Source organism: Sarcophilus harrisii, chromosome 2 (genome assembly GCF_902635505.1).
Source record: "Sarcophilus harrisii chromosome 2, mSarHar1.11, whole genome shotgun sequence".
NCBI lineage: Eukaryota > Metazoa > Chordata > Mammalia > Dasyuromorphia > Dasyuridae > Sarcophilus > Sarcophilus harrisii.
In genome coordinates, this window is record NC_045427.1 from 549,149,415 (window position 1) to 549,164,609 (window position 15,195).

The 15,195-nt window shown below is 34.8% G+C and overlaps 1 pseudogene; it reads left to right on the top strand.

The window, feature by feature from the left end:
* Positions 1-8,153: 8,153 nt before the first annotated feature.
* Positions 8,154-15,195, top strand: part of LOC100920241 — a 76,783-nt pseudogene continuing 69,741 nt past the window's right edge.

Below are 15,195 nucleotides of genomic sequence, written 5' to 3' on the forward strand. Positions count from 1 at the left end.
CCCTAGGATGACACAATGGAGGTAGGTTACTGATATTCTAATGACATCTAAAATGGATAAACCTTTATCCTGTCAAACATTAAGAAGGAATGTCTATAATCTAAAGATATAAAACCTTTATCTCATCAACCATTTAAGAGGGAATGATTATAGCCTGGGGTTTGGGGGCAGAGCAACTGAGGTAGACCTTTATCTCATCTGAGGCAGAATAACTAAATAGGACAATGGGAAAACTAGGTCAGGACATTAAAAGGAAACTTTGGCACAACATGACAAGATTTAAGAAACTAGTCTCCTCTTCATCCACATCCTTGGACAGGACTGGGGTCAAGCTTTGACAAGATCTATGAAAGTATAGGCTCCATGATGCTTACAGATACTTTTTTCCCAATATGAGAGAGGTGGGAAGAAGTTTTGGTTCATATATTCCATTGATATAGACAGATAATAACTAAAATTTACCTAGTGTTTATTTAATACCAAGCATTTTACAGTTATCTCATTTGATCCTCACAACAACCCTAGGAGATAGGTGCCATTATTATCCCCACTTTAATGAATAAACTAAGGACAGGATAAAGGTTTATCCATTTTAGATGTCATTAGAATATCAGTAACCTCCCTCCATTGTGTCATCCTAGGGGCCTTCCCCCTCCATTAGGTTATCCCTAAGTGAATAAACTAAGACAAACAAGTTAAGTAAATTGTGTGAAATAAGTGTCTGAAACTGAATTTGATTTCAGTCTTTTCAACTCCTGACTTGGTGATCCATCCAGTGTGCCATTCAGTTGCTCTTACTAGAGGGAGCAAGAGAGCAAAGAGCATAAGAAAACATATGATTAAAGCTGAGGTTTATGGTTGGGGAAATAAACCTTGGAAGTGAAAGGTATGCACATTAATGTTACTAAAAAAGGAAGCTCAATTCAGAGCTAGTTAATTGGGATTATCATTTGAGGAGTTGAATGGATCAGAGACAATAATCATTGTCTAAAGAGGAGATCAGATAAGAAATACAACAAATAAGAAAGATTATCCAGGAGGATTAATGGTCTTCCAGAATGAAAGTTCAGAAATCAGTGGCTTACTACTCAGTAATCACAGTTCATAAATAAGAGATTTTTAAAATTGGCAAGGACTTCAGAAATAATCTCTTTTAACTCATATTTTAACAGGAATTCCCTCTATAGCCTTCCAGGCAAGAGTTTATCTAGTCTCTGCTTGAAGAAATCTAGGGAATAGGAAATTACTAGCTTCTGAAGCAATCCTTTCCACTTTGGGACAGAACTAATCATTAGGGCCTTGGTGTTCTTGGATTTAAAGAAAAAGTTCTCAATGAAACATTCACCTATTGTTGCCTTATTCTGTGTTCTGGAAGCAACCAGAGCAAGTAAAATCTTTCTTCCTTATGATGATTATACAACAGCAATAAAATTACACACACACATGCAATTATAATATATAATAATTATTATTTATATAAGATCCTTATGAACTATCTTATGTATAAGACATATAATATGTATTACATATACATTTATATACTTGTAGATTATATATATATGTCATTGTGTGCATTATTTTATAATACTGGGATTATTAAAAGAGGGATCTTACAGGAACTTTCAAGAATGAACTCCTAAACATATATGCATAAATAATTTTTATAAGATAAAAAAGTATTCTTAAAGGACACATACATACACATATGTATGCATACATACATATATAAATATAAATAAATATGTATTCAAGAATACCATTTACCAATGAGGACTTTTTAAAAGACATAGAAGATGAAAATTAAAGAATTGATACACACAAGAACAGAAGTGCATACATATTAATGATGCAACATATATACATGTATATATACATGGATACATATATAATACACATAAATATATAAAAAAATATATATATATATATATATTTTTTTTTTTTTTTTTCCCTGTGGATCAGTTTATAATATTGGAAGAAAAGAAGAGTCTTAAAGGATAGTTAATGGGAATCTGAGATGTCACTGAGAGACATCTTTAAAGCTCATTAAGGTATTATACTTAGTTCTGGGCACTACATATAATAATTCTCTCTCTCTCTCTCTCTATATATATATATATATATATATATATATACATACACACACACACACATACACACATATATATGCACATGAAAATTTTATTGTTGTTGTCCTTAGCATTCATTACCAAAATTAGCTCATTCTTGCTTTGTCAAGGACAATATCATTAAAAGGCTTTGTGACTACAGAATCACAGAATGTTAGAATTGGAAAGTATTTCAGCAGCTACCTCACCTCCCACTGAGTCATTCATCCTTCATTGCCTTTCATTTTCTGAATATGTCTTTTAAAAAGTATAAATTGGTTACTGGCATTTTTGTAAACACACACACATATTTGTATTTATATATGTGTATACATATGTATATGAAAGTATCATTTTAGATTACTTTTACCTTATATGAATCATTTGTACATATATATTTCATATATATTTAAAAGTTTATTCTTGAGAGTTCCCAGACTTCTTAGAGCAACTTCCTTTCTATAATTTTAGACTATATTATTTGTTTCTTTTCTGAAACCTTTGAAATCTGTTTTCCTGAAACATAGGATTCCTTTCAGTAATATTTCAATTTTTTCTCCTTCTCTAACAATAATTCAAGGATGGAGTACTTACTTCTCTTTATGTATCCCCTCTTCCCATCATCTGTAATCATTTGTCCTTAGAATCACAAGATTTGAAAGTTGGAAGAAACCTCAGTGCCCATCTAGTCTAATATATACATGAAAAGAACCTCCACTATCTCTTTTGGGTCTGAATCAGAAGGTTAAAAAGGTAGTCTGTTTAATTAACCTGATGCCACCTAGGAGAGAATGTAACTCTAAAGGGAGGAGATTTAGGACAAATTGGTTTTGATAGGAAAGAAGAGATAAAGAAAGGTCCAATGGTTCTAGCCATTCATTCAATGAACTTTTATAAAGCTTACCATGTGTGAAAGCAGTGTGCTAGGTGCAACGGGAGCTTGGCAAGAAATATAAATAAGATAGTCCCTGTTCTCAGTGAGGTTGCCATCCAGTAGGGAAGATTAAGTGTGTGCAAATCAATATATTATAAGGCTGCATATTCTGAGTTCTATAAAAGTAAAGTAAAGAATATACTATAAAAATTCAAAGTTGGGAGAAATCACTACCAGCAGGAAAAATCTGGAAAGGCTTACCATAGAAAGTTGCATTTTGAACTTTGGTTTTCAGTAGGCAGAAATGCTAGATAGGATAGGGCATTTCAGATTTCAAATCTACAAAATACCTATTATGCACAAAATGCTGTTTTAGATACTAAAGAACAGATCACATATAAGTTCACTTTAATTCTAGTAGGAGGATAGAAAGAAATAAGGTATGGAAAAAAAGAATCAGATTGCAGAAGCCTTGAATTTCATGGGAAAAAGTTGAAGTAAAGAGAGTTGGGAGAATTGGGGATTCATAGCAGCATAAATACCTCCCAGGATAGAGGGCCACCAAAAGGGAATAGCAATGTTGTTATTACAGAGTTTTATTTAAAGATACTACCCAGAAATTTCAGAATCCCTAATTTGGGCCTGTAGCTATTTGATTGTTCAGAGGTCAGTTAGGACACGATAGAAAAATTACTTTAGTTTGGGGTAGGCCTTGGGAGCTCTGAACGATTTGAAGACAACCATGTTCCCATATGGAATCTGCAGCAAAGTACTGCAAACTGACCTTGAAATTGGTTAAGATTTTTCATCTAGTTCACCCCAAGGTAATCACTTTATGGCAACTCTTCTTCCCAGTATGAGCTTCGGCGCAATCTGTAGGTTCTGCAGAATTATATTTGGAAAAGTCTGCTCTAGAATTATAATCACCTGTATTTCAATCAGCTAGCCTCCTAAGGCACCTCAAAGAGCTCAGACAGTCTCATTGCAATTCCCTACTACTTTTCCTTTGTTCTCACCATTCTACATTGGAATAAAACTTCATTTCCCTAGCCTGTTGCCAAAGGCTGCTAGTATATATCAAAACAGAATCTCAATATCAACATAATGAAAAAGAAAATAACAGGAAAGTTAATAAATAATCTTTCTAAGATGTTGGACCAATATATTTTTGTTTTAAGAGAAATTTAGATTCTAGGGTCTTAATAATTACACAGTTTCTAATGTTGTAATGTTCTTGTGATTAATCCTAAAAGGCAAGCCATCAGAAAAAGCCAAGGGATCTCTAGTCCATGGTACCAAGGTAGCCCTCATAATTTCAGGTATGGCATAGTGAACAGGACTCTAGATTTGGAATCAAGAAGATATCTTCAATAGTTTTTTTCTTCTTCTATACTTTTGATAGAGATGTATTAGAGACTTACCAGAACCAAAGCATTGAGCAGAGAGTCAGCAAACCTGACACCTAGGTTAGAGTCCCTGCCCCATGACTTTGGGAGAATAATTTTATTTCTATAAGAAGATTTTAACATCTGTAAAATGAAACTATTGCACAGTATATTATCACTATCAATCTCACAGAATTGTTGTAAGTATAAAAAGATAGTGTAGGAGAGGAATTTAATTTATCACCATGAAGCATTATCATCATCTTCATCATCTCTATTGTCATTGTCCTCCTTCTCCTCCTCTTCTTCTGCCCAGTTCTTTCAGACACTTTCAGCTCCAAAATTCAATGATTTAAGCCCAGAAGAATTTTTATTTAAGCCACAAAATTCTATATTACTACAAACATACAAATTACATATGGATTTATTATATGATCATGGTGTGCAAGATAGGCTATTCACAAACTTGCACACATTTTTTTTATTAAGAGGACATTTCTTTTTCCTTTTGTAAGCATAAGAAAACTTCCTTCTTTCATGATCCCTCCCCAACTCTCCCAAAAATGTAAACTTATTGAAGGTAAGGGTCTATTTATTTTGGCATTAAATTTGGTTTTGTATACCCAGATTAGCATAATGTTTTGTTTACCATAGACTCTTAATAAATGCTGGTTGAATGAATGTGAAATTCTTAATAAACAATAGGACTGTCCCTATAAACAGGAACAGGTTTTTTTTTTTTTTTTTTTTTTGGTGATAAGATTTTGGTTTACAAATCATGATTTGACCTGATGTAACTTTATGTAAAGTTAAAATCTAATTGGTGTCCTGATAGACTTTGTCATGTACTTCACCCAAGCTCCTGAGCAGAGTTGATGATCCATGGCCAAATAGCCTTCTGACATTTTAAAGCAGACTGACCACAAATGTTCCTGGTCCCAGGGGATTCACCTCATCCTGGAAATTCTGATCAGGGCTTGCCAGCATGAAGCAAACTTGTTCACTACTTTCCCAAAGGTGCCTTCTTGACCTTCACATAAAAGACTTCCCCTTTACCAAACATTCAGTCCATGACCTTAGCACAAAGACTGATGGTGGACCTTAGTGAATGCTAACATAACTGTGCTCCTAACTGGATTGTTTCAGGTCTCCTATAATCAGGATATTCAATGAATATGTCATCATTGCTTCACAGCTGGATGGATGGAGGGGCCAGTAAAAACAAAAGAGACTATTAGTGGGGAAGAAGAGGCACTGCCACTTGACCTACTCCAATTTCACTGTGGCTCCCAGCCACTTTACTACTTCCTCAGCTAATCAACTACTTGATGGTTCAGGTGATTATGTCAGGTGGGTCTGCCCAGTCTGCTGTTGCTAGTGGTAAGAGTAGGACTGGGACTAATATTGGCTCCTGGGAAAAAGGACCACAAGTATAAAACTAGGTCCTTCACATCCTTGGAATTTAATAAATATATATCTTGAACACTTTAATAAAAATACAACTGGATACTCTGCTTAAGAGATATTGCTATGAGATATCTGGATATATAGAAAGAATAGAGATTAGTTGTAGGCAATCAGTAGGGATTCCTTTATCTAGAATGGTAATTAATTTTTTTTTATACTGATTCTCTATCAATAAATGGAAAACACTTTTGTCTTCTCTTTTTCAAATATCTCTTCCCTCTCTCGTTTGCCTTACCATTCACCTACCATAATAAAGGCAGCTGAGAAAACTGAGGAGCAGAACCTTTCATGGAGATCATGTTGATTTATTCCTCTCGTCTCCTACAGAGTATCATTTTCCATGGACTTCTTCCTACATGAAAAATTAAGCCAAGTCTTCATATGATAGAATGTAGTGAAAAGTTGGGTTATCCCTGTGAAATTCACATTTGCTTGCATGGGTAAACCAGATAATTTCCAACAGAACAGATTCTTAATGATGAGAGGATATTTATTTGTCTAATTGTTTAATTGTCTAATATTTACTTGTCCTTCAATTTCTGGCTACCTCCTCTATTTTGCCTATACTATGTAGTTCATTGTATTTAGATTTGGCTCTATTATGATCTTGCTCTCTATTCTTGGAAAATCTATTGGGATTATATCCATTGGATATGGAAGCAGAGAACCTTAGTTTGAAATCTGGCTCTGCCACTTACAATCTGAGCAATCATAGACAAGTGACTACAATTTTGGGTCCTTAATTCATCTATGAAATGAGGAGTTAGATTAAACAATCTCTAAGGTCTGTTCTAGCTCTAAATCTATGATCCTATATTCTCTAAGGTCACTTTTTGGTGTAATATTCTATGAAGTTAAAGAATTTTATTGGATTTCATATTTCAAATTTTCTTTCTATTATCTTTCTCTGAACTCTTTTGAGTGACATCACAGTTTTAGGTAATCAATATATTATGAGCTATCCAGGGTTGCTTCCAAAGATGAGTGGATATTTTTATAAATCCAATAGCTATCTCTTGATGCCTCACTTAACTTTTACTAATGCATGTAATGTATGACAAAGAAGTTTGTATGATGATTTACACAACACCTTGCTGATTTTAGGAAGATCAAAATTTATTATGGACAAATATGAATTATAGAATTTTCAAGTACAAATGTATTAATTTGAAATTTGAGTATATGTGACACATTTTACTAAGCGTAGGTTATACAAAAATAAAAAATGACCCCACCTCTGCCCTCAAGGAACTTACATTCTATAGGTATATTTTTATGGCTCCTATCAACATAATCTGAAGTAGGATTAATAGATATGAGGTATACAGATAAATTGAGGTTTAGAGATTTTCAGAACTTCCAAAACAATGTTTTTTTTTTTAATCAACCATTATAAATTATTATTTTAAGACTTGGGGATTCAGGGATAGCTTTTCCAAAGAGGTAGCACCTGAACTGAGTCATGAAAATTGTCCCAAGTTGGAGAGAAAAGGGATAAGTGTATTTCAGGCTGGTATTAGTTTGAGAGTTCAAATCCACGTACCTAAAACAAAATTTCAGAAATCAACATATAGTGTTATTAATTTAAGATAAAATAGGATTTCCCTCAAGTAGAAAGCCCTCCTTTTCTTCTTGGGCTAATTTAAGCAGTAGCCATATTGCTTCCAAGGATGAATAGGATCTTCTCCCTACACATTTTCTATTTTCCAGTAAGACATCCACACACTCTTCACTGTATGTGTCTTGCACTTTATCTGTCCTTCATCCTAGAAAGAATCTAGAAGAGGCAATGTGACATTAATTAGTAAAAGGTCCTATATAGAGACAGTGGCACTGAAAAACGTTTCTCACTTGATGTGCTTCTTATACGGAGATGTTTTACATGTGATAAGGATCCATAATAACATTCATCTTCATGCTCTGACCATGACAGCTCTGCACCTGCATGCCTATTTGTCACTGCAGTTGTTTAATTCAAACACTTTAGTTTCAATTTGGTTATAACATGACTAACGCTCTAAAAATCAAGATCTCAATACAATTCCCCTTGAGTCTTACTTGTCTCTGGTGAAATTGCCTATTTGGAATAGCTGAAATATAATTCCATTTAGAAGCGGAGGAATGGACAGCAAGATCTCTCGTGTAAAAGCCTTTAGTGACATATGGGGTGGTGCTTTTTTCCCACATTTCTCTACACAATCTCTATGTAGAAACCTTGTTTTTCATGGCTGTGTTTTATGAGGGTGTTTTATTTGATAGTCAGAAGCTTTGGACTGGGGCTCATTCTGGCTTAGTTAGTTAGAACATAATGAGGGCAAAGTCATGGGTTTGCAGATTCATGTCATGTCAGATCTTGGGGAGCAACAGAATGGGGCAGGTAGGAAGAGACCAGAACTGGGAGCCCAGCCAGACCAAGCTGTCTGCATGGTGGGAGGTCAGCTAGTGCATGGGAGAGTATACAAGTATACTGTGTCTAGAGGGAGGAGGTGTGATAAAGCGATGAGCATGAACTTGGAGTCAGATGATCTTACTTCTACTTCACAGTAAATAAAAATGAATCATGGATAAAGCACTGAAACTCTCTGATTCTCAATTTTCTATTTGTAAAATGGGAATTATAATAATACTTGTATTGCCTGACTCAGAACTGGCACAAAAGTGCTTTGGAAGCTGCAAAGCCCTATAAAATGTAAGTTATCATTATAGAGGGCAGAGATAATAAAGTACTGCAGAATGTCAAAGCTGAGTCAAAAGGCTTTTGAGTAGACTTAATGCCAGGGAGTAATTCCACCCAAGTATCACAACAGGACTGTGACCAATACTCTTAGGTGTGAAACTGTCTGTCCTTTGACCTAGCTATTGCATTCTGATGATGAGGGTAGACAAAGGGCGCAGATAAACACTAATTATCAGAAGGGAGCAGCACTCCATAGGAATCTGGATCTTGATTGAGTATTCCATACACAACCCCACATATTGATATTTTGTTGTTCTGCTTTCATACCTTTGTTTACAGTATTTCCTATTATTAGATTTTTCCCTCCCACCCATTCTCATTCCATATTTCCCCATCTCCACAATTAGAAATCCTTCCAAGCCCAGTGCAAGTGCCACCACGTAGTCTTTCCTAAGTCTCTTGGTCAGAAATGATAATTTTTCCCAAGAATCTTGTCTTGTACTTCTCTTTGGTTCCTATCTTCCCCCTTCTCTCTTTCTTTTATGTTGCCCTTCCCTCTACCATCCTACTTTGCTTTACCTTATTATACTTTGCCCTATCCTACTCTAATCTGTTCTATTCCTAATTGATCTTCTGACTAGAACATTTTCCCACTCTAATTTATCCTCTATGCTGCCAAAGTGATGTCCCTTTCTCCAGATCTGACCATGTTGTTCCCCTACTCAATAACTTTTAGTGGTTCTCTGGTGTCTCTAGAATAAAACAGAAATTCCTCCATTTGGCTATTAAAGATGTCCAAAACCTGGTATCAACCATCATCCAAAACTAACCTTTCCATGGTCTATAGTCTAGGCAAACTAGTCTTCTTTGTGTTTTTCATCCACAATGTTCCATCTTCCATTTCTATTTTCTCCCCCACCTAATTATTCCTCATTCCTGAAATGGTCTTCCACTCTCCCTATCTTTTCCATTTCTCTCTTCATCTCCTTTTCCTTTCCTTTCTCATTTCTGCACTCATTTCCTTTCCCTTTTCTTCTATCTTTCATTTTCATCTCTGATTCTCTGTCTTTATTTCATTTTCTGTATCTTTCTTTGTCTCTTACTCTCAATAATAGTGCTTGTTTTATTCATGAGACTTAAGTTGTGTTCTTTCATTATTGACTTGGAACTACACTAAATATTTAAGTCAATTACCTATTAAAATTCATTTGAAGCTAAAGGTCAAAATTGTAAATTGAAACTGGATGCAGTACATAATTTCTATCACTATTGTGACGTGCAATTACAATATTTTTATAGAACCAATTTTTCTTGTCAAAACCTCTCAAAGCATAACTGGGTACCAACCTTGAATTATATAAATTAATCTTATTTTAATAAAGTCCCTTGAAAATCTGGGTAAACACAATAAGCCCATCCTTATAAAGGAAAAAGATTCTAATGGAACTTCACGCCAGGTTGTGCTGAGGAGCTGTTTCATGGAAGACTATTTTTACTTGGATTGAGAATGACTAAAAAGACTTGCTGGTTCCTTGCCCTTACAATTCTTCAATCTTCATATCTGAGGACAGGTTTAACATGCTCTAAATTATGGGTCAATCTTGTCCCTTGAGAATGAGAATATGAGGAGCACTAACTCAAGCATCTCAACAGCTCATCTCTGAATCAATTTACTGCTAGTCCCATTCTGACTTGGGTATCATGGATCCTCAGTAAGGGAATCTTGTCTCATGTCTAACTTCCCCAATTATGGGTATTACTCCTTTATTGAATTCTCCTGTCACTTGATCCTTGCCTTGTGCCTCAAGTCCCAGAGGGACAGAATTTATATTCCTTGAATGCCAGTCTCCCATCATATTGATAACTGTCTGCTTGTCTACCCTCTGATTGCATCTCTTTGACTGCTGCTTATTTAAACTTCAAAGATCACATATTTTGGTTCTCATTTGGATGGATGATTTTGAGTACAAATTCTAATCCAATAAACATTTACTAAGTACCTATGATGTTCTAGGCACTATCCTAAGTTCTGGGGATATAATTATTAAAAAGACAGTTCACACCTGCAATAACTTTACAGTCTAAAGAGGGAGAAAACATGCAAACTGAGTTAGGAAAATTCATTGGGAAGGCACACCAAAATGGATCTGGTGGAGGGCATCTTGTTTTGTGGACTTGGAACTAGGCAGGACAGCAGATGCAAAGTCGAATGATCTAAGAGTTTGGGTTTTGTCCTCTATAAAAGAAGACATTGGAAGGAGCTAGGTACTCTACTTGCCAGCCCTTCAGACAGATGGGAGAGGAAGCTGGAGGGAAGTGGAGTCAATAAAGGCTGAATGAGCAGCATGATGTTAAGTCCAGAAGTTATGAGTTTATCCTGAGAGACATCTTGTTCCTTGGAGTAGAATCCATGGAAGGCAGCAGATATAAACTCTTTCTTTCTTTGCTTCTTCTTCTTCTTCTTTTTTTTTTTTTTTTTTTTTTTTTAATAATTATAGCTTTTTATTGATAGAACCCATGCCTGGGTAATTTTTTACAATATTATCCCTTGGACTCACTTCTGTTCCAACTTTTCCCCTCCCTCCTTCCACCCCCTCCCCCAGATGGCAAGCAGTCCTATACATGCTAAATATGTCACAGTATATCCTAGATACAATATATGTGTGCAGAACCAAACAGTTCTCTTGTTGCACAGGAAGAATTGGATTCAGAAGGTAAAAATAACCCGGGAGGAAAAACCAAAATGCAAACAGTTTACATTCATTTCCCAGTGTTCTTTCCTTGGGTGTAAAATCAAACATAATAAATCATAATTCCATGACCTCACCTTCAGTTATAAGACCTGTTATTGGGTTGTGAACTACAGTTTAAGAAGCTGGGATATAGAAAACAGGGTTCTAAGACTCAGGAAGATCTGGGTCTTCCACTCTCTTCAGATATTAGCTGCTGTATGAACTTGGGTTAGTCAGTCATACTCTTTCATTATCTGTAAAATGAAGAGATTGTATTTAGTGGTATCTCCATTCTCTTTTAGCTTGAAATCTATGATCAAATAGGTCAATAATAGACAAAGTATCATTTATTAAATGAGGTAGTATATCAAAATGCTTCCTAAATATCAATGAACCATAAAACTATTTGCTACAAATATAATTATTGCTGACTGGGACTATGCTATTTTTTGTTCTTTTTTCTTCAGAGCAACTTTCTAACAGGGATGCCAATACCTTTAAGGCTCTTTCATGGACCATGATCTGCTCATTCAAAAAGCTGTTCTTTAGAAAGTTTTCTAAAACTCTCAGTTCGAGAATGATCTATCAGAGACAATTTTGAGAATACCTAGATTTCATCCTTCCAATTTTGGTTCCTGGAACAAAATTCTTCACATTATCATTCCAACACATACCCATAATATCTAGAAATCTAAAAAAGAAAAGGAAGTTTCCACTGCTAAACAGAAACTCCTTCCTTCACCCTGAATAGGAGGTAAAACAAAGCATCACAGTCAGAAATTTCCTCTTGACCAAAGGCAATCACTATGTTGAAGAATGAAGAAGTTCCAGATGTTCAGAGGAAGAAACTCAAAATTCTTTTTCACCCAGGGCTATTACATTTTTCTTGTGCACGTTATATTTTTGCTATTGGACAACACACAATCTGATTAAGAAATACATTAGAAAACAAGGCCGAGAGAAAGGTCAGCATTTGCTGTAGTCCCATTTATCACCAGTTCAGAGATATTCATAAATAAGAGTGCATTCATCAACACATTTTCACAGTTCAATCCCTTCATTTAAAAGAAAATCTCACTGCAGAATTTTTAAAACCTATTTTTCCCCCGAGACAATTGGGGTTAAGTGACTTACCCAGGGTCACACAGCTAGGAAGCATTGTCTGAGGTTAGATTTGAATTCAGGTGGTCCCTCTATCCACTGCATCATCTCAAATCTGTATTTTTAAATCCCTTCCCTCCACATTTCTGGATATTATGAATCCAGCCATGTCTATATATATATATTATGCAAATATGTAGCTAATTGATACAGTATATATAATTTGAGCCCCCAATCCACTTTTATTTATTTTTAATAAGTGATTTGCATGCTAGATACACTGCAAATTGAGCTATTATATGTCATATATTATTTTTTCAGAGGTAAGAAAAATGGAATGACAAGAAATCAAACAGATAAAAAACTAAACTCAATATGAGAAAAGACATGAGTTCAAATCTTGACTGATGATTTCTGATTATGAACATGGAAAAAACTACTTCTGCTTTAAGAGTATGGTTTCCTTATGTAAAATTGGGATAATAACACTTATTTTATTTGGTTGTTATGAGGACACTATGAGATAATAGGTGTCAAAGAACTTGGCATACCATAAAGCATGGATTTATAGTCCCTGTTTTGCCTTGATTTTCTATCAGATTGCCAAGGTTAATTAAGCACCTGAAAGGTATCACAAATGGGGTGTTCAATCAAATGAGTATATTTATTTAGAAAAGTGAGGTTTTAGTGAAGAAGACATGGCAGTAATCTTTAAATATTTAAAAGGTTCTAACTCTGCAATAGGGTTTAGGCAGTTGGTATATTTCCAAAAGAGTTAGGACTAGGGGCAGCTAGATAGCACAATGGCTAGAGCACTATCCCTGAAGTCAGGAGAACCTGAGTTCAAATCTGGTTTCAGACAGTTGACACTTCCTAGCTGTGTGACCCTGGGCAAGTCACTTAACCCCAATTGCCTCAGGAAAAAAAAAATAGGACTATTTGGTGGAAACTACAGAGAAAGTGGAAAGAGAAGCAGTTTTGGAGGCAGGACCTGGATTTCAGTCCATCTTTTGACACATTAACTATGCAATCTTGTAGAATTCACTTCAAAAAGAAAAAAGAATAAAAAAGAAATCACATATCTATGCTGTAGGCAACTCTTATTAGTTGAAGATAATATGTTGACCAGCATTGCTAAAGATCTCAACAAAATTGCAAGTCCATTCCCTCTTCCCTTCCCTCTATCTGGTCCTTAGAGGAAAGCAGATATAGGGAAAACTCTGTTTTCAAATAATGAAATAATCAGTGTAATGGGTTACATTCACAGGACAAAAAATAGTATAATAACATCAGCTTTTGGGATAAGAACTCACTATTTGACAAAAACTGCTGGGAGAATTGGAAACTAGTATGGCAGAAAGTAGGCATTGACCCACACCTAACACCAAGATGAGGTTGAAATGGATTCATGATTTAGACATAAAGAATGATATTATAAGCAAATTAGAAGAGCATAGGATAGTTTACCTCTCAGATCTGTGGAGAAGGAAGAAATTTGTGACCAAAGAAGAGCTGGAACTCATAATTGTATACCCAATAGATAATTTTGATTATATTAAGTTAAAAAAGTTTTCGTACAAACAAAATTAATGCAGACAAGATTAGAAGAGGAGAAATAAATTGGGACAACATTTTTATATTTAAAGGTTCTAATAAAGGTCTCATTACTAAAATATATAGAGAATTAGGCTCAAATTTATAAGAAATCAAGCCGTTCTCCAATTGATAAATGGTCAAAGGATATGAACAGACAATTTTCAGATGAAGAAATATAAATCATTTCTAGTCATATGAAAAGGTGCTCTAAATAAACTATTGAGCAGAGAAATGCAAATTAAGACAACTCTGAGATACCAATATACACCTGTCACATTGGCTAAGATGACAAGAAAAGGGAATGATGAATGTTAGAGGGGATGTGGGAAAATTGGGAAACTAATACATTGTGGTGAAACAATGAAAAGATCCAGCCAATCTGGAGAGCAATTTGGAACTATGCTGAAAAAGTTATCAAACTGTGCATACCCTTTAATCCAGCAGTGTTTCTACTGAGCTTATATCCCAAAGAGATATTACAATAGGGAAAGATACTCATATGTGCAAAAATGTTTGTAGCAGCCCTTTTGGTAGAGGCAAAAAACTGGATGCTCATCAACTGGAGAATGGCTGAATAAGTTATGGAATATGAATGTTATGGAATATTATTATTCCGTAAGAAATGACCAACAGGATGATTTTACAGAGGCCTAGAGAGACTTACATGAACTGATGCTAAATGAAATGAGCAGAATTGGGAGATCATTGTACACGGCAACAACAATATTATATGACAATCAATTCTGATGGACATGACTCTTTGCAACAATGAGATGATTGAGGCCAGTTCTAATGACCTTGTGATGAAGACAGCCATCTAACTTCAGAGAGAGGATTGTGGGAACTGTGTATGGATCACAACATATCATTTTCATTCTTTTTTTTGTTGTTCGCTTACATTTTGTTTTCTTACTCATTTTCTTTCCTTTTTGATCTGATTTTTCTTATGCAGCAAGATAATTGTATAAATATGTTTACATATATTAGATTTAACATGTATAGTTTGACATGTATAACATATATTGGATTGCTTGCCATCTAGGGGAGAGGATGGGAAAAAGGAGGGGAATTTGGAACAAAAGAATATACAAGAGTCAATGTTGAAAAAATATCCATACATATGTTTTGAAAATAAAAAGCTTTCAAATTAAAACAAATAATGAAATAAGCAAAAGTAATTTGGTATCCATCACTGGGAATATAAAGAAAGGAAGATATTGAAATATTAGACTTTCTATTGAAAATAGGTAAATATTGG